This window comes from Lepisma saccharinum, chromosome 15, assembly GCF_977018435.1.
Source record: "Lepisma saccharinum chromosome 15, izLepSacc3.1, whole genome shotgun sequence".
Lineage (NCBI taxonomy): Eukaryota > Metazoa > Arthropoda > Insecta > Zygentoma > Lepismatidae > Lepisma > Lepisma saccharinum.
Window position 1 is genome coordinate 645,808 of NC_139243.1, and position 23,315 is coordinate 669,122.

The 23,315-nt window shown below is 39.0% G+C and overlaps 1 protein-coding gene across 3 annotated transcripts in view; it reads right to left on the bottom strand.

Annotated features, from left to right (window-relative positions):
- The window catches only part of Nmdar2 (glutamate ionotropic receptor NMDA type subunit 2), a 416,257-nt gene that overhangs the window by 338,592 nt on the left and 54,350 nt on the right, over positions 1-23,315 (bottom strand). Inside the window, exon 1 of one of the 3 annotated variants that reach the window (XM_083136502.1) lies at positions 18,389-18,503. The exons of the other annotated variants lie outside the window; for them this stretch is intronic. The gene's annotated coding sequence lies outside the window, so the exon portion shown is untranslated. Of the gene's footprint in view, positions 1-18,388; positions 18,504-23,315 lie in introns of those variants that run through there. 3 annotated transcript variants of the gene reach the window in all.

Here is a 23,315-nt window from a genome sequence, read left to right on the forward strand (position 1 = left end):
GTTCGATCCCACGTTCCGTAAGGTATGTTACGACTATATCGATATGAAATACGTACAGTCGTGGAAAGAAATACTTCCCCCATAAGACTACTAGTATTAAGGCTCTGGGGGGGAAGTATTTTTTTTCCATGACTGTACATACAATAAGCTTGTTATTTAATGGGTAATACCGTACTTACGTTTGAACTCGTTTTAGAATAAAACATAATCTTCTCACCCATGGTCACTGCTGCAAGGGCTGGGCTACCCTTACCATTTGTAAAGTGTAGGGTTAGGTATGTAAAGGTCCCTTTACGACCTTGAACCTTTACCCCTTCTCAATGGCCCTTTGCACCCTTTTTTAAATAAAGGTAAGGGTTTTAGATAAGGGGAGTTTTCCTCGTGTACTTTGAGAGTTGCAAATGGCCATACGTGTTCATTCATTCGTAGATGGTGTAAACTATAAGTCAAAGTAATCTACGCTTATATTACGTGATACATCACACATACCAATTCAGGCCCGTAGCGAGAATTGATCTCCAGGGAGGGCTCACGGGTTATCAGGAGGGGCTTTCTAAACCAAGTTCATTTTTTATAAATTTAACAATATTAAATTAAGGTAAATTATGTGTGTGTGTGTGTGTCCGGGGAGGGGGTAATAAGTTATATAAAATTTATAATCATACAAATACTGCACTTTTCCACATGTTTTAAAACATCTCTTGAAGTGTTAATTGGCTGATACTGAAATGATCCCTAACACACTCCATACTACTATAGATGATACAGATATTTATATCACACAAAAAATGCACAATATTCAATCACAGTGCCTACAGTATATTCCACCCCCGGCCGAAGCAATGAAACTCCTCTTCGTTCCCAAAACTTGGGACCTGTTGACCTTTGACGCAGATGTGCAAGTTATGTGGATGATGACGTCAAAGTCGTAGGTTTTTGTCTAAACGGGAGGTCGCAACGGGAAGTGAAGGTGCAGATAAAGAAGGTCCCCATGAAACAAATTAAAGTCAAGATAATCTTCTAAATACTTGCAGTTACTTAGACAAACATAAACAAGATGAGCGAATGTAATAGCTGCTCTTCATGTTCTGTGGATTTTTCCGTCTACATTTTCACTCTTCACTGCAAACAAATGATACAAAATAGTTTTACCTAATGTCAAGGGGGCTGAGCCCCCTCCTGGCTACGGGCCTGAGCACAAAGCAAACGCATAGACCCAAAGCGCTTGTTTAAGAATCTCCACTACACAACACCCGGGCCTCGTTAGCTAAACCGTGCGGAACTGCGCTCCGGCTTATTATCACCTGCGGTGCAAGCATGCCGTAAATTCAGCCGCGCCCCACGCGGGAGACATTCTGGCCATTTAATTATTCACCGCAACCACGTTCAGCACTTCATTCCCAGTGCTTGTTCATGCGACGCACAGGCTGCGACATAATCATTTCATGAAGCTATTCTAGGATGCTTGCTGCAGGTTCTTCTGCGATTGGAGCAGATGGCCACCTGTCGATTAGATTGCTATTCGACGAAAGAAAAGTTCACCTTCTAGCTTGTCGACAAGATCCAAGTTAATTTTGTACCAACCACTCTGCAATGGGCTTCCGCCGGGAATTCACTGCCACTGCACTATCGTGGAAGGAAAGAAAGACACGCATAGGGACGGAAAGAGGGGAGAGAACAAGGCAGGGGAAGGAAAAGTAGTGGGAGAGAAACAGACAAGGAGAAGATGATGATCGTCTTAAGACGGAGTGAATTTTTAACATTAAGAGGCCATAGTTCGATGGCAAAAAAGGCAAAATATTACAAAAAAGAGGGGGCTAATGCCCACGATCCCTCTAATCGCCGCCACTAGTAACAAAATATAATGAGAGGTAGACAGGTGTGGAGTGTGAGAGAGGGGGAGAGAAAAGTCACGACAGTGAAACAGAAAGGAAGATTGAGAATTATGACACCATTAAAACTTGTTTCCATGATATGAAAACTAAATATGCTGACGAAGGCAGTAATTTATTTTATTATAAAACAAACTAAACGTAACGTTTCAACCTTCTAGCAAGGTCTTCTTCAGACTCTGCACCAAGTATAAATGTAACAAGGTACAAAACAGGACGATATATATATATATATATATACACACACACACACACAAACATTCTAGATGGAAGAAAATATGTTTAGCCATTTACGTGAAAGTACAGTTGACAAGGGAAAGCCACCTGCTAGAATGTTCCAGAACAACTTTCTAATAGTCTGGAGGGGAGTAATATTTTTGTATATTGTTGTAATCCCGTCTTACCTGGAATCTGAGGTCACAGGGATGCTTCAATAACACATTTAGGTAGAGCTTAAATATACTTGTGAGTTGAACCTGCTCCGACTAAGAGGAAGGAGATATGGAAGATTGAATTTAAGGTTATTTACGCTTGTTCATACCTGGTAGGCGAATGATGTTCTTGTCCAGATGCTTCTTGCAGACCGAATTGTGACTGATGCCAAGGTTCGATACTGTGACCCTTGACTCACTATTCCGAGCTATCCCGCGCGAAGGGCTGCAGGCTTACGCAGCCGTAAACTTCGTACTCCGTTGTTGTAGTTTAGTTCGTTGTAATGTGTACTAGTAAAATAAGAGAAATGAGAGTCAGCTCCAGGCTGAGCTTGCTTTTATAATCTTTTGCTTCGAAAGGTTGTTACACCTTTCGAACACGCTGGATCGTGTTAGATCCACGTATTTGCCTCTCAGTCATTGCTTCGAGGAAGTTACGAAGTTTGCGCATTCTTGAGATTGCTCGCTGGTCGGACAATTCCAGTGAATAAACAAGCATAAAATAATCTCTTGACGAGGTTTTCTCGTATTTTTAATCACCATATCTCTACAATATATATCGTCCTATTTTGTACCTTGTTACATTTGTACTTGGTGCAGAGTCTGAAGAAAACCTTGCTTGAAGGTTGAAACGTTACGTTTAGTTTATGTTTTTAATAGAATAAATTACTGCCTTGGTCAGCATATTGAGTTTTTCAAGATTGAGAATGGAAGAAGAAAACTAGGATGGAAAGCAAGGTGGAGAGAAAGAGAAAGGAAAACATAGAGACAGGAGGAGAGATAGGGAGAGAGATCAAAACACACACACACAGAGAAAAGGAACTAGTGAGAGAAAGAAGGAATGGGAGAAGGGAAGATAGAGAGATGGAAAGGCATCGAAGAATGGAAGAGTGAATGTAAAAGAAATGGAGAAATTGTTTAAATTCCATTTTATGCTGAGACGCTAATCTGGACAGTTTTGTACCTACGTTTTAAAGTGGAAGCCGATCCAATATGCCACCTGGAATCGTCTTTAAAGTTACCTTCACCGCATTCACTCGAACCCTTCCATTCCGTCTTTTGGAGGAACTTGGATGTGAATGGATGAACGAAGCGCGATTAAAGTGTAAAAATCAAGACGATTGAGGAAAAGTTAATGTACGAAAATTAATATATTTCTAAATAACTATCAAATAGTCCAGTATTGGAACCTACAAATAAATTACCACATTTAACCAAAACATTTGAAAAGTACACAGTTTATTAATTAATATTTGAAAATCTATCTCAATTATCCACAACTTTAAAAATCTACAGCAGATAACCAATTCCTTTGAAACCTTTTGACTCAAGACCGGAATTCGTATCTTCATTTTCTTCTAAATGTCGATAATTTCGGTCACAGACAAATTACGAGAAGGATATCCAGAAATGACGTAAGAATTTCTCTAAATATGTGACTACTGGTGCGAAATCAAACTACCCTTGTTTTGAAGCCCCTTCTACAGAAATTAGAAAAAATGAATGCAAAAGTTAACAAATTGTTTTCTCTGTTTTCTGGAAAAAGTCAATATTTTTATAGTAGTGCACTAAAAATAGGGTTTTGAGCAAAAGAAAAATAGGACAATCAAGAAATTTTAAATTTGATATGGGAAAAACTATTGTCAGTTTCATATAGTAAATACTCTACGAAAAGGGACCATGATTTGAACTAATAGTGTTCTAAGTGGTTGTTGGAATTTGCCATTTTCTTATTCCAATTTTTGTTTTGTGTTCAGTAGATATTATATAATTCATACATATATTAATAAATTTTACTATATTTTTATGTGATATGCATTATTTATGCCAAATAATCTCTGTTAACCAAGACGGAGGTACAGAAAACTAGTGTTGCTATATAAGTTACTTTATACAGGAAGTCCTTTATATCTCACAGACAGATTGCTTCCCATAGGAAACCCAGAGTTATCATACACAAGATCCCAAAGTTCCAAATTTCTGACAATTAAAACTCACAAAACTGAATTTTTTAGTAACTCTTTTTCTGTATCAGTAGTTAGGGACTGGAATGCAATTTCACATGAAATGAGAAAATCAATTTCCATAGGTATCTTCAAAATAAGATTAAGAGAAAGTTTCATGGAGTGATTTTTTTTGTTTTGTCAAATTAATAAATTGTGGCCTGTTATGTATATAAACCTATGTATGAGTGTGTGTGTACATGTATAATATATATATATATATATATAATGTTTTATGTATTTCATTGAATTACATATTTTTGGTTTGACATGAAAGGTATATGTGTGATAGTTATTTGCAATGTTTATATATGAATCAATTTATGAATATGTTCTATATTATGAAATTTTGTATGTGGTTGAATGTAAGGGAAGGTATGAGCCTTAATTGACGCCACAAATAAATAAGAGACAAAGAAATAAATAAATAGTCAGTATGTTGCAAGTATCTCGTAAAAGTTCACCCTTGACACTCCTTTCAGACAGTCAATTTCTGTTCAGTTTCTCTTCTCATTACTTTTAACATGTGAAGTGAGTATTTTAATAACTTCGTTAAGTGGAATTCTAAGTGTAATCTATCAAAAGTATAGTGACCATCTTGTAAACATATTTAAATACAAGAATTGTCCTAATGACTTGGTCTGAAATATTTGGCTTCTTGGTCTTGAAAACCTGGAAAAGTAAGGGAATTTTGTTTTTATGAAATGGCAGACACCCTGTTACATTTATCAACACCTTTGGAATAAAGTTGCAATAAAGATAGGAATCCAGAAGCAATTAATGGAGAATTTTGAAATTAAGTACCAATGGCAATAATTAAGCCATGACCCAATTAATTAACCCGTTTTGTAGTTCTTAAGAGGGGTTCGAACGTAACAGAGATAATGACTGCCGTTTTGAGAGATCGTTACGTTGTCACAACACGCTCGAATCTTTAATGCCTCCCGACGAAACAAGGCATTAATATGCAACAAATGAAGGACCAAGAAAAGGTTCCAATCCCCAGCAAAGCTCCCGGCCGATTCCCCCAACAGCCATCAACATGCATTGTGGATGCTGGATACATTATGGATGCTGCAAAGAAAGATGCCGGAGTCTGTTTTCCTCTTCGCTGTTCTTTGTATTCCGAACACGTCCGGACTTGTCGCGGGGAGGTAAAAAATTTACCTCCGTTGCAAATTTAATCGAGTGTTTTCGTCCGTGGATAACGCGATGACCTTATAAGGATGCGAAAGTCCGTGCAGTCGCACCTTTATTTATTCACGAGCGGAGAAACGGCCGCCGTTTCTGGGCGTTCTCCTACTAAAATTGTGTTCAATCGATGGCTTAATTTCGGGAGCATTGTTGTGGATGTTGAACACGCAGCTCTATATTGTTGCGGCCAAGGAGCAGAGTAGGAGGCCTTGCTGAGGAGTTCTCCGTCTCGATTTCGACTCTCGGAAATACTTGAGCGAAGCAGAGAAAACCAGAAGAGAGAGAAAAAGGAACGGGGTCTGGGGCGGGACACACGCAGCTTCCTACAAACTTCCAGGGATGATCTTCAACCTCACTTCCACATAGTGCACCTTGGACTGCTTTTTGCAGACTAACGAGGCTCTGGCGACTGCCCCTACACTAAGAGAACTAAATGCATCATATCGATTGATGCACCAGAATGCATCCATTGATGCACTAAAGTGTGTTTTATGACTTCTTCAAAGAACCATATTCACATTTGATGCATTTGGGTGCATTTTTGTATGTTGTGAAAGAAACACCAAAGTTCATCATTTGTTCAAGTGAGGATTTCTTTCAGTCGAGATGCACTTCAGTGCATCAGTTGATGCACCAGAATGCATCTTTTTTGATGATGCACTTAAACTTTTCGCCTGAGCTTCATAAACTCCGTAGCTCAGACCAAACGTTTAAGTCCATCATCCAAAAAGATGCAGGAAGGTACATCAAGTAACATAAACTGATGCATTGAAGTGCATATCGACTGAAATAAATCCTCACTTGAATCAAATCATTCACTTTGGTGTTTGTTTCACAACATACAAAAATGCACCCAAATGCATCAAATGTGAATCTGATTCTTTGAAGAAGCCATGAAACACACTTTAGTACATCAATCGATGCATTCTGGTGCATCAATCGATATGATGCATTTAGTTTTCTGTGTGTATGGCCAGTATAATTCTGTGTGTTGTCCTGTTTTCTTGTCCTTATGGGTGCCCGTTTACAGCCTCAGCTTTTAACGGAAATCAGAAGATTTTAGATATGGACTTATTTATTGGAGCTAAACGCACAAGTGACTGCAAAAAGGCCATCAAAGTACTCGCTCATTTGTATTTCTCTCTATTCCTTACACGCTTGATTGATTGATTTGCTTCATTTTACTTCGCTTGTTTTGCCACTTTTCACTAATTTGCGAAGATTGGGATGAGTGATGATATCGTAGTGTACATCACATTTTATGAGCTATCTTGGCCTTCGTAGAATGCGCTTATGACAGCGATATACATTTCAAATATCATGAGTTGTAAAAAGGAAGTAGGGAGAGAGAAAGAAGGGGAGAGAACGAAGGAAGGAGATTGGAGGTGAGAGGAGTGGACATTCGGTGTTTGGCTTGGAAAGGAAGAGGAACATTGAGAGGACGGGGCTGTCCAACTAATTTAAGACGAGACAGGTAATTCCCTTGCTCTTAATAATGTAGCAGCCGGTTCAGTCTTAAAGATCATAGAACCAAATTTGAGTGTGTCGCCATTCATTTAAGACCTGTATGGAATCACATTTATCTAGGTACCTTTCCAAATGAAGCCAAGCGAGTAGCGATGAGCTAACGTCACCCAGGTTCGATCCCCGCACCAAGAGTTGGTGCTTTACGATATGATGAAATTGATGAATGGACACTCGTAAGGATTCGAACCCGGAACCCCTGGCGTCGTAGCGCGATGTGCTAACCACTCTGCCACTCTGCCGGCTCTTACAAGTTTGAGTTGTACCGTACATCACTCTGCACTCTTCCCCCACCCTAACGCTCCTTGTCGATCATACATCATGAGAAACGCAACAATAGCGCCGAGAATGCGCTAAAAAGTTCTGAACTGAACCAAATGTAGGAATCTATCAACATACTCAGTCAAAAAGACTTTTGAATCAAATCAGTAACGTGTTTAGAATTGTATATAATATTGGTAAGAAAGGACGGCCTATTACAGATTTACCACATGCCATAACTTGCAATATGCAGTAAAACTTCTCAATGACGGACAGGTCTGGGGAAAAAATAAATGTCCGTTATTTAGAAGTGTCCGCTATTCAGAAAAAAGTGTAGAGTGTTACACAATAGGATAAGCATATTACAGCACTTACGTACTTTACGAACATAATGTTTTTTCCCCCTACATTCAAGGAACAAAATACTAGGGTGACCAGATCCTTACCAGCAAAAAACAGTACACCCACATACCATGACAAACTTTCTTCAAAAAAGGAAAGTCATAAAGGACAAAAGTTTTAGAAATAATTATTCTTTTATTTGATGAATCCCCAAAGTATATGAGTGGCATAAAACAAAAATGAAAACTAAATGTATTTAAAATTTGACATATTAAACAAACTAAAGTTGTGAGAAATTTTTTGTTGAGAACATGTCACTTACAGTTTAAGTATTTAAAACAATTCCAATAACTTCAAATTAACAAATATTTCATAATCAAATGTACCAATATTTAACATCCTTAATGGTTCTGTACTTTTGCTTCGAGTGAATATCATGTAATAACTTTGTATTTTCCATAACCATATCATGGAATTCACTACAGGTACAACTGAAATTATATTTAGTTATTATTAGGTGTTTCAGAGTTTCAGTTTTCAATTTAGATTTCTCAGCAGTCCACATGTTATTCATTAATGAGAAAACTCTCTCAGTGGATGCATTTGTAGCTGGAAGGCACAAACTGAACTCAACAATATCAAATACCTGATAAAAGGAAATACATTTTTCCTGAAAATATTTGAATATCTCACCCCAACTTAAATCTACTCTCATTTGAGCAGTGTTCCATGCTTTCAGTTTTTCAAGAGTAGCATACGCTCTTACATTTGAAATTTCATCAAAGAGATAAGAATCATGAAGTTGCTTTCCTGACCATTAGTTGAAAAATTGTACGCTATTTTGCACCCTGTCCCATTCGATCATCGAATCCAGTTTTACCCAATCCAACACAGTCATTTCAGAAAAGGGAGAGGACCACTGCTTAATATATTCAATACAAGTTGAATAAAATGAACGCACATGTTCCTTAAACCTTGACATACAAACAAACCCATTTTCCTCCAGACTCTTCAGTTTCGACTGCAAGAGGCAAAAAAAGGCAGTTATATCTGTCAACTAATTTTTGTTTAAGTTCTGCAATCAATGCAGAACCTTCTATCACAAAACATATTGACCCTCAAGAAAGTGAACAAAGTCATTAAAAAGTGCTGCATTGGAATGGATAGAATAAAGCCATATTTCAGATAGGGGGTCCTCAAACAACATTTTAATGATTGTGGGACGCTTGTCCTGTGATAGAAGGTATGATTTCAATGCTGGATAGAGTTTAAGTATGCGCTCTACGGCTGGCAACAAACAGAGCCGCCTAGTTTTGCTATAAGAAAGAAGCTTTGTGAACTCTATCTCCACGAAGTCACAAAATTCACGTAAAGCATGTTCACGTACTGTATATATGTAAAAATATGAGTATATTTTGTGCACCACACTTTCTATGCAAATTGTAAACAGTTCATAGCAGTTTGTACACAATTATTCACTATATGTGCAGAACAACCTACACTTACAATTGGTTTGTTTAAGCATTTCTGAACAATACAGTAAACATTTTTTTTTACCTTTTCTTGCTCCTCCAAAGTTGCAGTTGGTGTTGTCAGCACATAATCCAACAACTTTAGTTTCAATGTTGTATTCATTTAATGTCTTCAGGATATACGGAGACACAATATCGAACGTTTCACCACACTGATCTTGAAAATCCAGAACTTTAACGTGCGCTCCGCTCAAAGGAAGGAAGTAGCGCACCAACGATGGAAACAATTTCGTAACTTTATGGTTCGACGAATCTGTGTAAACTGTAATGTAATTTACCTGATCCAACTATTTCTGAAGCTCTGCAATTGCATAGGGGCTTATCACATTTGTCACGATCGCTTCACATTTTGTTCTTGCACAAGCATATTGTGGTTCGAAGCACTTCTTAACAAGTTTCGAACTACAGTCTGTGGAACGAAACTATTGATTATGTTGCACTGTATGAAATGCAAAACACGCTCTGCTGCTGCGAATTTTTGTTCTTTAGCCAAAATTCTTGTTTCGAAAAAATGTTGAAAGAGTAGCACTAGATGCAGCAGCAGCGTCGGTAGATTTGTGTTTTGCCGTTTGCAGATGTGTTATTTCAGACCTTCCACTGTTTGCAATTGAAAACTCACCTGAACATTTTTCACAGTGAACATCACTATCTCTTTTGCCTCTCTTAAGAAATGGATAAAGAGATTTCAGTTCTGAATAAAATGCACATTTCCTCCTAGGAGGCATCTTCACCGGACAGTGTTGAAATACGAGACGTGCACTTCAGGAAGGAGACTTCCACTACGCACCCCGCAACAACTGGACAGATCGGCGCCACCTGACCCTTTTGTTCGCAACTGTCTACAACCTGCTCTCTGCCGTGGTAACTACGCATTGTTCTAACCGGATGTTCATTTTCTCCAGCCCGACCACAACAGAAAAGTATGTACTGCATAAACTGTTGACATGGAAAAAACAAAAGAAAATATAAATCGAAAATAAATATTTGAACTTCGGAGACTGGAGTAGAAATCAGGACATTTCGCAGGACATATGTGAAAGAAAGGACGTATCTTAATTTTATACATGGCTTCGCATTCTGCAGGACAGCCCATCAAAAAAAAGGACTGTACTGCGAAAATCAGTACGGATGGTCACCCTACAAAATACTGTACTACATACGGTGAATATAAATTTACTAAAGTTTGCGTTTCTGCGACATCGTTTCAGAAGTGACACACACTTCTCAAGAAAATCACAAAGAATACTGTCTACACTTTTAAAAAGAAATACGTTCGGTGTAACATGAAACAATGCGCGCTAGTTCGAAATACTGGACATTGTTGTGTCGAATTCAAGGAATTGCGACCGTTTTCTTTCAGGCTGTCCGTTATAAACAAGTTCTATTTGCGTTGGGGAGGTAGTTTTCAGTGTCCGCGTCCGTTATTAAGAATGTCCGTTATTGAGAAGTAATATTGTTATTAAACTCCATTTATTTCTGCCGGGGAATTTAAAAATGTCCGTAATTTAGAGGTGTCCGTTAGGAGAAGTTTTACTGTGTTACACAACGTATCGGTTGGCGGGATTAATCAGTCATTAGAACTCGGATTTGTATGTAATTACATATTCTATTCCTTTCTAGATACACACCTTGAACAGGAAAATGTTAACGAATTTTATAACTGACATGATTTTGCATAGGTTTTATGGTACATATTTTCACACATGTGCCAGGATATTACATATTTTCATATTTGCCAATTAACTTTACATAAAACAACATAATTTCATATTTTTGTTACTATCTTCGTCCATTTTCCTATATTATCGATCTCTTAAACATGATGAAGAAAATTTGTAGCTCATGTGATGTCATATTTTCTAATCAATGAGATGCATAGTGCTTAACGTTCACCTAAAATTGACTGCCAAGTCGAAAGACAGGCTGAAGAAAGAATATATATATATATATCGGAATTGTTATTATTCGAAAGATGATGGAGTCCCCCAACCCTTTCTGGTTGCATATTTTCTTTTCGCTCTTAGGTTTAGGCAAAGAATCTAGAAACTTGGAATCGGTGGACAAGAAAGCTACTTTCCTGTACGTAGCGAGTTACGCAATATATTCCTTGTACAAAAAAGTACAAAGTAGCCATGTATTTTCATTATTTCTGGATATGCTATTAAAAGGAAATGTTTCGAAAGTTACAAAGAGCTCTCTTATATAGTCTACAAAAATTTGCAATGTGAGAAGCAATTAATAGTTGACAAAATTAGTTTCTTAAATAAGTACACGTAGCTATGTTTCTTTTTAGTTTAAAATTTGATGCAAATTTTAATTTGAAAAACTTATGTCATTAAAATTATGTTGAATGTGTTCAAATGAAATAAATATCTAGCAGAATTCTTCGAATTAGTTACATATTCTTTGATATTACATATTTAGCTACATATCCTTTGGATAATACATATTTAGGTAAAAAAAGGTAAAGTGCTCCCCTGTGCATAGCACCACGCCAAGAAGGCGTATAGGGGGTGTGGGGGTAACACTTTCTTGATCCGGTTGATCAGCATCACGCCCCTGACCGCCTTTACCCCCCAGGGTTTCCCCCAGGTACCCATGTTGTTCGACGCTGCGTGGGCGCCGGTGCCGTTAGAAAAGTTTCCGGATTTGAACCGGCCGGGGATCGAACCCGAGACCTTTAGCATGGTTGTCAGACGCGTTACCGACTGAGCCACCGCTGTCACCGGTAAGACACTGTATGTGACTTTTGGTTAATATTCTCTGAGAGAGAATGAGAATAGATGAATTATTTAATACATCACAAAAAGATACCGGCATTAATTTATTTCCAATTCGTCCACTGTTCGAAGTGCTCTAAACCCGCCTCTCCTAACCACACATATTTATTACAAACAGAACCCAAACCGTGTCAATTGACACATGCATGTTGACTCCAATAACACATTATCGTACATATACTGCAAACGATGCACTGTTTCCTGTCAAAATACACACAGGAATGCATCAGCTGGTGTGACGTGTGATACACTAAAGTGCATCAAAATATAACAATTTTACACTTTTAATGCATCGACTGACAGTTAAATGTGTAATTTTGTTATCTGTGGAATGATCTTGTGTGATCTTTCCAAATGATGCATTTTTAGTGCATGACGCGGAACGTCAGCTGATAAAAGTGCCCTTTTATGCATTCCTGTGTGTATTTTGACACCAAAAAGTGCACCATTTGCACGTTTATGTGTTATTGTATGTGTCAATTGATGTTTCGGGTTCTGTGTGGAATGATGCATGTGTGGTTAGGTTAAGAGGGGATGGTTTAGAGCTCATAGCATTCATTTTTGGCGTTCGTTGCAGGCCGGGTGTACCCCGCACCAGATCCATGAGTACTGGGGAGATACAACATTCACTTTTCTGCCACTTTTGGGTAATTGCGAAAATTGGGATGAGTGATGATATGATGATAATAGCCCCATTCGGAGAACCAGACAACTGCAACATACATCTGAGAGGAAGGAAACACGTAACTACCAACTGTGGTATGTGGATGAAACTAGTCAGTGCAACAACTAGCATACAAGCTGTAAAGGGGAAAATTACGGAGAAAAAAATATATTTAGGAAAGAATGAAAACATTAGTTACTACTATTCTCGGGAAGTGGATAAATATGGTATATCTTCTTTGGTCATACGTTTAATTGAATTTAAATAATTAAAATCAATTTTGAGTTCATTTTCACATTCAGCTTAATAATATTCCGATATCAATCAAAATATTTATTCTGAATAGAAAAAATCTTACCACGTTAGGTCTCATTATGGATATATACTTGTCATTAATTAAAGTACGTTGTATTGTTCAAATCTTGCGTCGAAGTTACGCTCTTCGTTCTCTGAAGCAGACGAGATATTCAGTGAACGTGGTTTTCATATAAAACAATCAACTTCTCTCTTCTTACACTTCAAACCATTATTTAAACATTTTCCAATTATCATTTATTTATATGGAATACAAAGAATGTTGGCAGACATCGCCAAGTATAACCATAATCATTCCAGCAATAACATTATCCCAAAACCGCATATGTCTCCACGGACGCCGCCATCTTGCAAGATCTTGTGCAGACGAAACGAGACAACTTTTCCTTGGCTTGCTCCGGCTGCAAGGTGGCTGTAAGCAGTCTGAATGGCCGGATGCTCTCACTCACAAGGGAGGTTATCTAAGTGTCCCCCTCCGATTTCCATGAAACTAGGCAGGTGTATAAAGGGGCCTAAAGGAAGAAATACGTGTTTCTTTGTTTCAGCTAAACAACTGTTTTAGGGGGCAAAACCCCCTCAAATGTCAAGTTGAGGACAAATTGAAGTGAGGATCTGACCCCTGTGTCCCCCTCCGATTTCCATGAAACTTGGTAGGTGTATAAAGGGGCCCAAAGGAAGAAATACGTGTTCTTTTTGTTTCGGCTAAAAACAGTTTCAGAGGGCAAACCCCCCTCAAATGTCAAAATGAAGACAAATTGCAGTGGGCATTTGATCCCTGTGTCCCCCTCCGATTTTTATGAAACTTGGCAGGTGTATAGAGGGGCCCAAAGGAATAAATTTGTGTTGTTTTGTTTCGGCAAAAAACTATTTTAGGGGGCAAAACCCGCCTCAAATATCAAGATGAGGACAAATTGACGTGGGGATCTGACCCGTGTGTCCCCCTCCGATTTCCATGAAATTTGGCAGGGCTCTATGCCTCCTGTTTCTTCCTATACCATATTTACATGGTTTCGGGGTCAGATCCAAACTTCAATTTCTCCTCATCTTGACATTTGAGGTGGGGGAGGGTTGTCCCCTAAAACTGTTTTTTAGCTGAAACACAAAAACACGTACTTCTTCCTTTGGGCCCCTGTATACACATGCCAAGTTTCATGGAATTCGGAGCGGGACACTTAGATAACCTCCGTTTTCAGTAAGACGTGACGTCAACTTCAGCCCGCCGAAGGCTAAACGTGCAAGATCTTCAAGCCGACTTGAAGTTGTCTGGCCCGGCGAACAGGGCTATTGATGAAGGGAAACCTCTCAAACAACCATGCTCATGCAAGTATTCCAATGCGAGACCTCTGGCGTTGTAGTGCGCGGTGCTAAACACTTCGCCACGAATGCTGCAGACAGGGAAATACGTATTTTCGGACGTCGAATTCGAGTCTCCACCAAAAAACAGAGGTTCCCTTTTAACATTTCAAGGTGACCCCTGCCCCACCCCCTGGGGGTGGCGGAGTGGGTTCATTGTAGCGTAAGTGACTAGCCCCCCACAATACAATTATACACTCATACGGAACATTTTTTCGTTCGATACATATTTGTCGCGATGTTTCAATTTGTCAAGGTATAGGCAGGCACATAATGCAGCATCGAAACATAAAAAACTTTCAAATTTAAGTTTTGGGTATTTTTTCCAGGGTTGTTAAAGGTCCAGGAGAGAAAATCAGCAAGGGTAAATGGGTTCTACCGTAAGTAACCTTTTTATGTTTAAATTATTTCAATTCGGTCCAGGAACCTTTTTCCCGGATGAATTTAAATACGGTCCAGAATTGTTTTTCCAATGAAACAATACGCAACTTGCACTGAACTTAAATTGTGCGGAAACTAATTAGAATTTATGGATAATGACTATAAGTTGCAGTTGTGTGTACAATGTATATATTAAGAAGCGAATAATTAAAATTGTATTAATTACGATTAGATATGTAATGGCTGTTAACACCATGGTCATTCTATATGGTAATTCACTATCTCTGGTAAAGGCCCAGATGATATTACCTTCACAAATACCAAGTCTGTGGGAGAAAATTCAAGCCATAAAATATTTCAGGATTACTCTCCTGAACCAGAATATTTATGATGCAGGGTCGTTGCTACGGGGTGGGCAAAGTTGGGCTTGGCCCCCCACCAAATTATAATCTCACCCTTTGCCCAGCCACTGACACTGAGGAAAAAGGAGATGAGAAAGTAAAGAATGGATGTATTTGTAGAAAATTACTCCCGTTCAGCAGGAACCATTTGAAATCGGAAAGAAACTATGAATGTGGGGCAAACGAAATCCAAATCAAAAATACATTATTTATGTAACATATGCTTGTGTCACCCCTGTCAACACATGCCTTTTAAGCAATAAACTATTCAGTTTATGTTATAAAAATCTATGTTGTTAAGAATTAGTGTCGAATCTTTTCTCTAAAGATCGTTTCCGTAAAAATGTTATTGTTAATGTTACAATAGGTAATGAATTGTTTAACTTAAATCAGGAAAAAATGCTTAAACTATGGAAATATAAAACAACTATGTAGTAACCATGGTAAATTGTAAACAAAATTAGGATATAAAACAGCTAGACTTTTGTACGCCTACGGGACATTCTCCTGGTTGCCGAAAGGCTGATGGTTCAGGGGACGTTGGGTAATATCTTGCTTCAATCTTCGGATTGATTGGCTGGTGTACTTGTACTCCATTTGGCAGATATTCCACAAATCCAACTCTAAATAAGGCGTTCTCCTGCATCATCAAAAAGACCAGGGTTATAATCTTCGGTATAACTAATAGGTTTAGGCCTACAAGTTGTATCGGGTGAATTGTCTGTTTGAAAAGTGTTTGTATATCATCGGAAGTTCAAATACATTTTCGAGTAAAATATCTTAATGATCTTTCATTTCAAACCTACATAGGTGATAATTAAAAATAAATCCTGCACCACAGACCTCGCAAGGGCTTGGTCCTACCAACCCTTAGAAGCCTTTGAGAAGTCCGATAAAAGGGTTGTAACCGACTAACATAAAGCCCTAAAGGCAGAAGGTGCGTCATGCTTCCATATTAAATACACTAAAGTTGCTGATCAAGGCAGTTTATTTAAAATTAAAGACACTAAAAGGGTAGAAACGTAACGTGTAAAGTGCTTTTAATTTTTAAGAAACTGCCTTGGTCAGCAACTTTAGTGTATTATTTATGTAAAATTCTCTGCAAGTTCTAGTATGTGAAAGTTGAGTAAAAATGTTTAATTCGCTGGATATATAGTACATTGAACATTCGCCTTTGGGTTTTTCAGGTTTGAAAGAGAGACGGAGATATAAAAGTTGATCAAATGAGATAGGAGAGAGAGAAAAACAGCCAGAAAAAAGGAGAGAGAAAAAGAGTGACAGGAATAGACAAATAGGCACTTGGCCAGGGGGTGTACTCTGGGGGCGGAAGCCCTACAAAAAGATTTCCTACAAATATTTCGTTGGAAATAGTGTATTCAAATGACCACAAATTCAACTTTTGAGAAGACGTTTAGGCAGTGTTGGAGTAAATGTAAGGACACTGGCGTACGCAGGTGGGAGCTCATAGGCTACAGTCCCTCCAGAAATTTTGAGAAAATCAACATATTCAAATAAATGCAATAAAGAACTCGGGTGGTGAATGCAAAATCCTTTCAAAATGACCTCCAATTGCAATTTTTGTTTTTTTAAAACGAAGATTAAAAACAGTAATTATAAAATACTTGATTTTGTATTCCACCCCCGCCTTAAACATAGCTATGCATTATCCACCTGTAGAATTCCAGCCTCCTCCGAAAATAATATCCTGCTTACCCCACTATGTGAGGAGTTAGTATATGGTAAGAAAAAGAGAGGAAGTTTGGAATAAGGAGTATGGGGAAGACCACAGAAAAGATATGCAAAGTGCTTAGGAAAGCGGGCATTAAAACTTACAGGAAGGGAGGGAGAAGCATCTTAAGAATAGCGAAAAATGCAAACAAGAAAAAGGAAAGCAGAGAAGAGGAAGAGGAAGGGATTTTCTACGAAGTGAAGTGAGTTTAAAGGACAAGAGAGAAAGAGGAGAGAAGAAGGAAGAAGAATGAAGGAAATAGAGTGTGAGATAAAGAGTCCAACCACATTCACTTTCCAGTGAAAGTACAGTTGACAAGGGAAAGCCACCTGCTAGAATGATCCAGAAGAACATTCTAATAGTCTGGAGGGAAGTATTTTTGTGTATATATCGTCCTGTTTTGTACCTTGTTACATTTGTACTTGGTGCAGAGTCTGAAGAAGACCTTGCTAGAAGGTTGAAACGTTACGTTTAGTTTATGTTTTATAATAAAATAAATGTCTGCCTTGGTCAGCATATTGAGTTTTTTATATCATGGAGCCAGGCTTAATGGTGTTATAATTAGTATATGGTGTTGGTATGGTCATCCGGAAGGTTGGCCAAGAGAGCGGCGACCCATTCCTATTAAATCATGTCAAACTACAATTATATATTTCACACATTTCATTTTAGTCACAGTTGATTAGAAAGGTATTGCAGGAATCCGATAACTTCAAACTGAATGATTGTTTTTTTGATCAGACAATATTATTGTGGTAGGAAATATCCCTAGTATACCGCCCCCAGGAAAAAATATTTTGATGTTTCCTCCCTGCAAAATATCCTGCGGACATTCATGTATGTTGGGGGTGTATGGATCCATCATTGCCCTTCAGTCCATGGGCACAGTTGGAAATGGGGGTTTACGGTAACTATACTCTGTCCCGGCCATCTCATAGCAGCAGAGAAGGGGGGGGATGGAGTGGGCAGAGCAAAGCAGTACACCCTGCTGCGAAGGCTGTAACTGCTGTCGCTTTCCCCCCTCCACGCTAGCTATTCCGTTCCCTCTCACATGTTGATTGAGTTGGTGTTTTAAGCCTACTTTATGCACGGTAGGGCTAATCGGGATGTACCTACAATTTAATGTGGGCTACGAACCACTATGTGCCTCCACCGGGTATCGAACCCGGGACCCCTTGATTACAAGGTGACGACGCTACAACTACGCCATCGAGGAGGCTCACGTGTTGATTGGTAGAGCGTCACTAGGCCAGAGACTTGTTTTCGTTTGCTTGTTCCAGATTTATCCGGAACAGAGTATATAATCTTCCCTACATCTTAGAGGTCTTTTCAATTCTTACGGCGGGCGCTGTGTAAACTGGCAAGGGAAGTGGGGAGCGGGGAATACGCAGCAGATCAACCAGACAAGAGCGGTTGTGCCGAGATATACGACGCGGGATGAAGTACTGTGTGCACCTCGTTCTACAGACTGCTACGTTTCTTATCGCGCTTGATTGGTCGCTTCCCTTGCCAGCTTGTAGAACGCCCGCCGTAAGAACTGAAAAGACCTATAGTAAGCATTAGATAGTATTCCATGCGAGACTCACCAGTGGGGCTAGGTGTGGCCTCCACCTGCTTCGTGTTGACTTCGTTGTAGGTGAACACGTACTGGTTGAGGAAGTTCAGTTGTATCTTGCCTCTAGCTTTTGAGTTGAGGTTGTTGATGGCCGCCGAGATGCCCCGCGGGTACACCCTGAACTGGGTCCTGGGCACCACGAGGCCCACGTTCAGCCTTGGCTTCTTCACGCTGGTCAGCGTGTGGTTCTTCAGCCAACATGTCGAGGGCTTCAGTGTCGTCATCAGCACCACGAAACCAACCAGGAACATGACTTCGAAAGTGCGCGGTCTGCAGTTTCTCGTCGCCATTGTCACGACGTCATAAGTTTATCTGAATTAGACACTAGAGGCGACACTGTAGCTTTCACAGTCACACGAATTAGCAGTCACTCAATGTTCACACTTTACACCACCCCGCCTATTGGCAACGCTGTCTGAGGTTGAGTTTTTGTTTTAAGTCCACTTTATGCACCGATAGGCTAATCGGGACTGGGCCTAAAATTTAAAGTGGGACCCGAACCACTATGTGCCTCAACCGGGTGTCGAACCCGGGACCCCTTGATTACAAGGCGACCACGCTACGCCATCGGAAAGACCCCCAATAATTGAGTCAAGAGATCACTAATGAACTAGGAATCATTAACAGGAAGACTCGATAACATTGTGTTCACTACACTGAAGCTGATAAAGAAACTTTGTAACAATGGAAGCTTTTACATATGGACTTAACAACAACGGCTGATGCTTCGATAATAGAGTACACAAGCTATTCACACTGCACATTCCGAGTAATGTTTAACGAAGAACTGAAAATCTGAACGTAACAATGTAATGTCAACAATTTCCCATTGTTACGACGACACTGAAATTAATAACGGAACTTTGTAACTGTTAGATATGAACTAGAGCAGCAGTTGTGGTTTGAGTGCAATCGTCCCAAGACACTTGTGAGGAAGAAATTGTGAAGACCATCCTCACGTCGGTTGGAGACGCACAATCCTGTCTCTCTCTCATTGCGAAGTTGAAGGCAACAGATCGTTGGATGTAGACGAACGCCGCAACATCTGCAATGCTGAGAAGCGGCAGGTTCAACAACTGTTTTCTCTCAGTTTCACTAGAATTCCTCGCTGTACTGCACTAGACCTAGGGAAAAAAATAATGTGGTGTCTTCAGTTACGTCGTCGATAACCGCGGTGATGATTTCGCGCACTAACCGAGAAAAAAACGTGTAGGTAGGAGCGGTGATGTCCACGTTTCTTCTGAGGTGATGCTGCGATTTCCCAATCTCTCGCTGCCTTTTTCTCCTCACTTTCCTCCCAAACTTGATCCCCCTATGATCTGTAACGTGACCTATCTCTAGTACTACGGGTGCGGCAACTTTGGACCAAAACTCCTAAAGCGCCCCCTCCCCCACTCCCGAGCGTTGCATCCCCGCCACCGGCGCATGCGCACGAGTCTCTCTCGCGCCTCCTCCGTTAGCGATCTCCGCATCTCGCACACACACATGCACATGCAGCTACGAGCCACATGCGTTTTCCCGTTGCCGTGGCAACCGTCATACCACAGGACACGGGTAAAAAGAGGAAATTTTTGACTGTTTCTCTGCGGGAACAAAAGAGCAGGGACTTCAAATCGGATGACAAAGAAACAAGACGTGATTCTTATACTCCATTTCTCGGAGAGTTGTTCCCTGATTCTTAAGATTTCTTTGGAGCACTCAGCGTTTCTCTCTCTCTCCCTCCCTCCCTCTCTCTCTCTCTCTCTGTGTGTGTGTTTTCTTCTCACGTTCTTATTCCCTTAACTCTCTACGCTTTCTTTCCCATCTCTCTCCCGGCCGCGTATTTACAAACCCTATAGTACTGCAGAACCTCCATTGGCTGCCATTCCGGAAGTTGATGCATCGTTCCTTCAAGTTAACGCTAGATGGCAGGGTTCAAATTAACAGTGTAGATTTCAGATATCCATCCCAATAAGATAAGAAACCCATTTACAATAAGGTTCATTTTTTAGCAAAATTATTTAAATTAATGTTTTAGAAGACAGAAATCAGAACTCTTCTTGAAGTGAATGGTTTTTGTATTTAAAGTCACATCAGTGCAAACATTGTAACTACCAATGACTATTGAGAAAATTATGTATATCCAACGTATAGCATTTTAAACATTATATTTTGTTGTATAAACGTACATTTTCAGAAGAAGACACGCAAATGCCAACCTCGCACGTAGTGCACTGGACTGAATTTTGCAGACAAGCGAGGCTCTGGTTTCTGGACTCATGGCCAGTAGAGTAGACCGGGGCAAAAGTCCTAATTCGTAATAATAGTATGATAAAGAAACAGTTGGCACCACTGCAACCCACCAGAGGACAGTGTCATGGCCGCCTTGTATTGACGAAGTTTGGAACAGAAGCAAAAAAAAAACAACTCAACTATGAGGTAAGATACGTTTTTTCCTTGGTTGATGTAATATTACATAAGCATGTGAACATGTAGAAACATTATTTAACTTAATGAAAACAACTACTCGTGACTGTGACATAAATAGCATTAATTGTTTTCAATGTGTGCAACATACTTCCCAACGGCATCGCCAAATGACACCACCAAACAGATTGTACGAGTCAGACACTCAGGGGTAAGATTCCCAATTCACTTACAATCGAGCGACGAAGACGAAAAGTCTCCAACATCACAATCGTCACACCATGTTTCACCAAGAGAAATACGACCGCTTCCACGAGTTACAGAAAAAATAAATGGAAGATGTGTAGGTAAAAAATCTGAAATTATCTCCGGATCACCGTATAAATCTACTCTTGATAAACAAAAACCGAAAAGGAAAGCATGCAAAAAGTCAAGTCCGGTGAAAAACTACTTCGCAAAACGAACGCAATAAAGGTAGTCAAAAAGGTCCCATCAGATGACTCAAACACGACATGACCTGGTTGTGGTGAAGCATTTTCAGATCCCCCTGTTGAAGATTGGATCCAGTTTCATCGCTGTAGGGATTGGTGGCATGAGGGCTGCTCAGCATATGAAGGTATTGGTGAATTCACATGTGACCATTGTTAGCCTAATTGAAGACTTGTAGGTCTGTTTAGACGTTGGTACATCTACCCAAGTGTGTTGGGGACTTTTGCCCTAGGCCTGGGGCGAAAATCCCAAAATGCTGTACTATGTTTTTTGCTTGTATTACATATACATTTTTATTTGTGTATAAATAACATTCCACTGTATTCTACTAACTCCAGTTTATCTCAGTCAATGAAAGTTTGATTAGAAAAGTTTCACACAGTTTCTCAAAAATTCAAAATCCCTTAGGGGCGGGCTTTTGCCCCAGTCTACTCTATATTCCTCCTTGGAGCTCGCGTTGTATCGTCCATATATATTTGTGATTGTCCCTTCATCTAATCATCATTCAACCTCATCTTCGCAATCAGACAAAAGTGGAAGAAAGGCTCAGTGAAGTCAATAAAAACAATTAACCAAAACTTTCTTTTTCCCACTTCGTTTATGCTTTTCTCTACCTTCGATTTTCCTGTTCTCTTTTCCATTTTTTTTTAAAAAAATTGTCTCTCCCCATATCTCTCCATTTCGTTCTCTCTATCTATATTTTCTCGTCTTCTTGTTCCTCTCCCGTTGTGCTTCTTCTGCTCTCTTCCTCACTTCATATTCTCTTTCTCTTTTTCTACGACGTCTTTTCCTCCCTTTCTACTTCTATCTCTGTCACTCGATGTCTCTTCCTTTCTTTGGTAACGTCGTCGCCTTGTAATCAAGGGATCCCGGGTTCGATACTTGGTGCAGGCACATGGCACAGTGGTTCGGATCAGAGGCGCAAACAAGAATTTTTATCTGGGCGGGGTCAAGTACCAGGATAAACGTACCAACAACAACAACAACAATAATAATGATAATAATAATGATAATTACAACAACGATAATGGCATTATTATTATTATTATTATTATTATTATTATTACCAACATTACTCTCAATGGTTTACACAGTTGAATATGTTTACCTTAGAAGAAAGAAGAAAAATGAAAAGGATAAATTTTGTACAGAAGATCTTAACTTTCCAAGTTGACAGTGAATACTTTTTGAATAATATAGCTTATAAAATTCCCAGAGGTACATCTCAATTCTCACATGTCTAAACAAGGCAAGAGGTTTAGTAGCTGATCTTGTTGAAACCTATAATTTGAATTTATGTTGATGTATAAGATTGTAGGATTCACTGTTTTATTTCATAATTATGTATTCAGTTTTTTAATTTTGTATAACTAATTTTGACATAGTTATATACCTGATTGTTTAATCGTTATCATCACTTTAATAAATATGATTATTATTATTATTAGAACAATACACAGTTAATTGCACAATATTATATAACAATTATTAGTATCAGAAATATAATAGATCTCGTTGAAAACTGTAACTTGAAGTGTAAATATGCTAACTTATTATGTTATTCTACAGCTTATGTATTTTATTCGTGTAACTTTGTACTTTTGTATTTGACTTAGTGCTGTATTAGGTTTCATACTGTACTCAACACTTAAAATAAAATAAACGATTATTATTATTATTATTATTATTATTATTACTATTATTACTAGTGGTAGTAGTAGTAGTATCAAAAATGTTATTATACTCATAAGTTACGCAAAGAGGGGGTAGAAGTCGGTACTAAAAATTTGTTTGGAACAAACTATTTGATTTTTTTTTTCAACACCGTCAATTTCATATTAGCTAATATTGGAAAACAAGGTCACAAACTGTATTTTTGAATGGCATAAAATGAATGATAAATGCATTCCGAAGATAATTATTTTTGTACATAAAGTGGAGTCCTCAAAATCGGATCGGCCTGCAAACCGAATCGCCCTAAGGTTTACCGTCTCCAGCGCTGA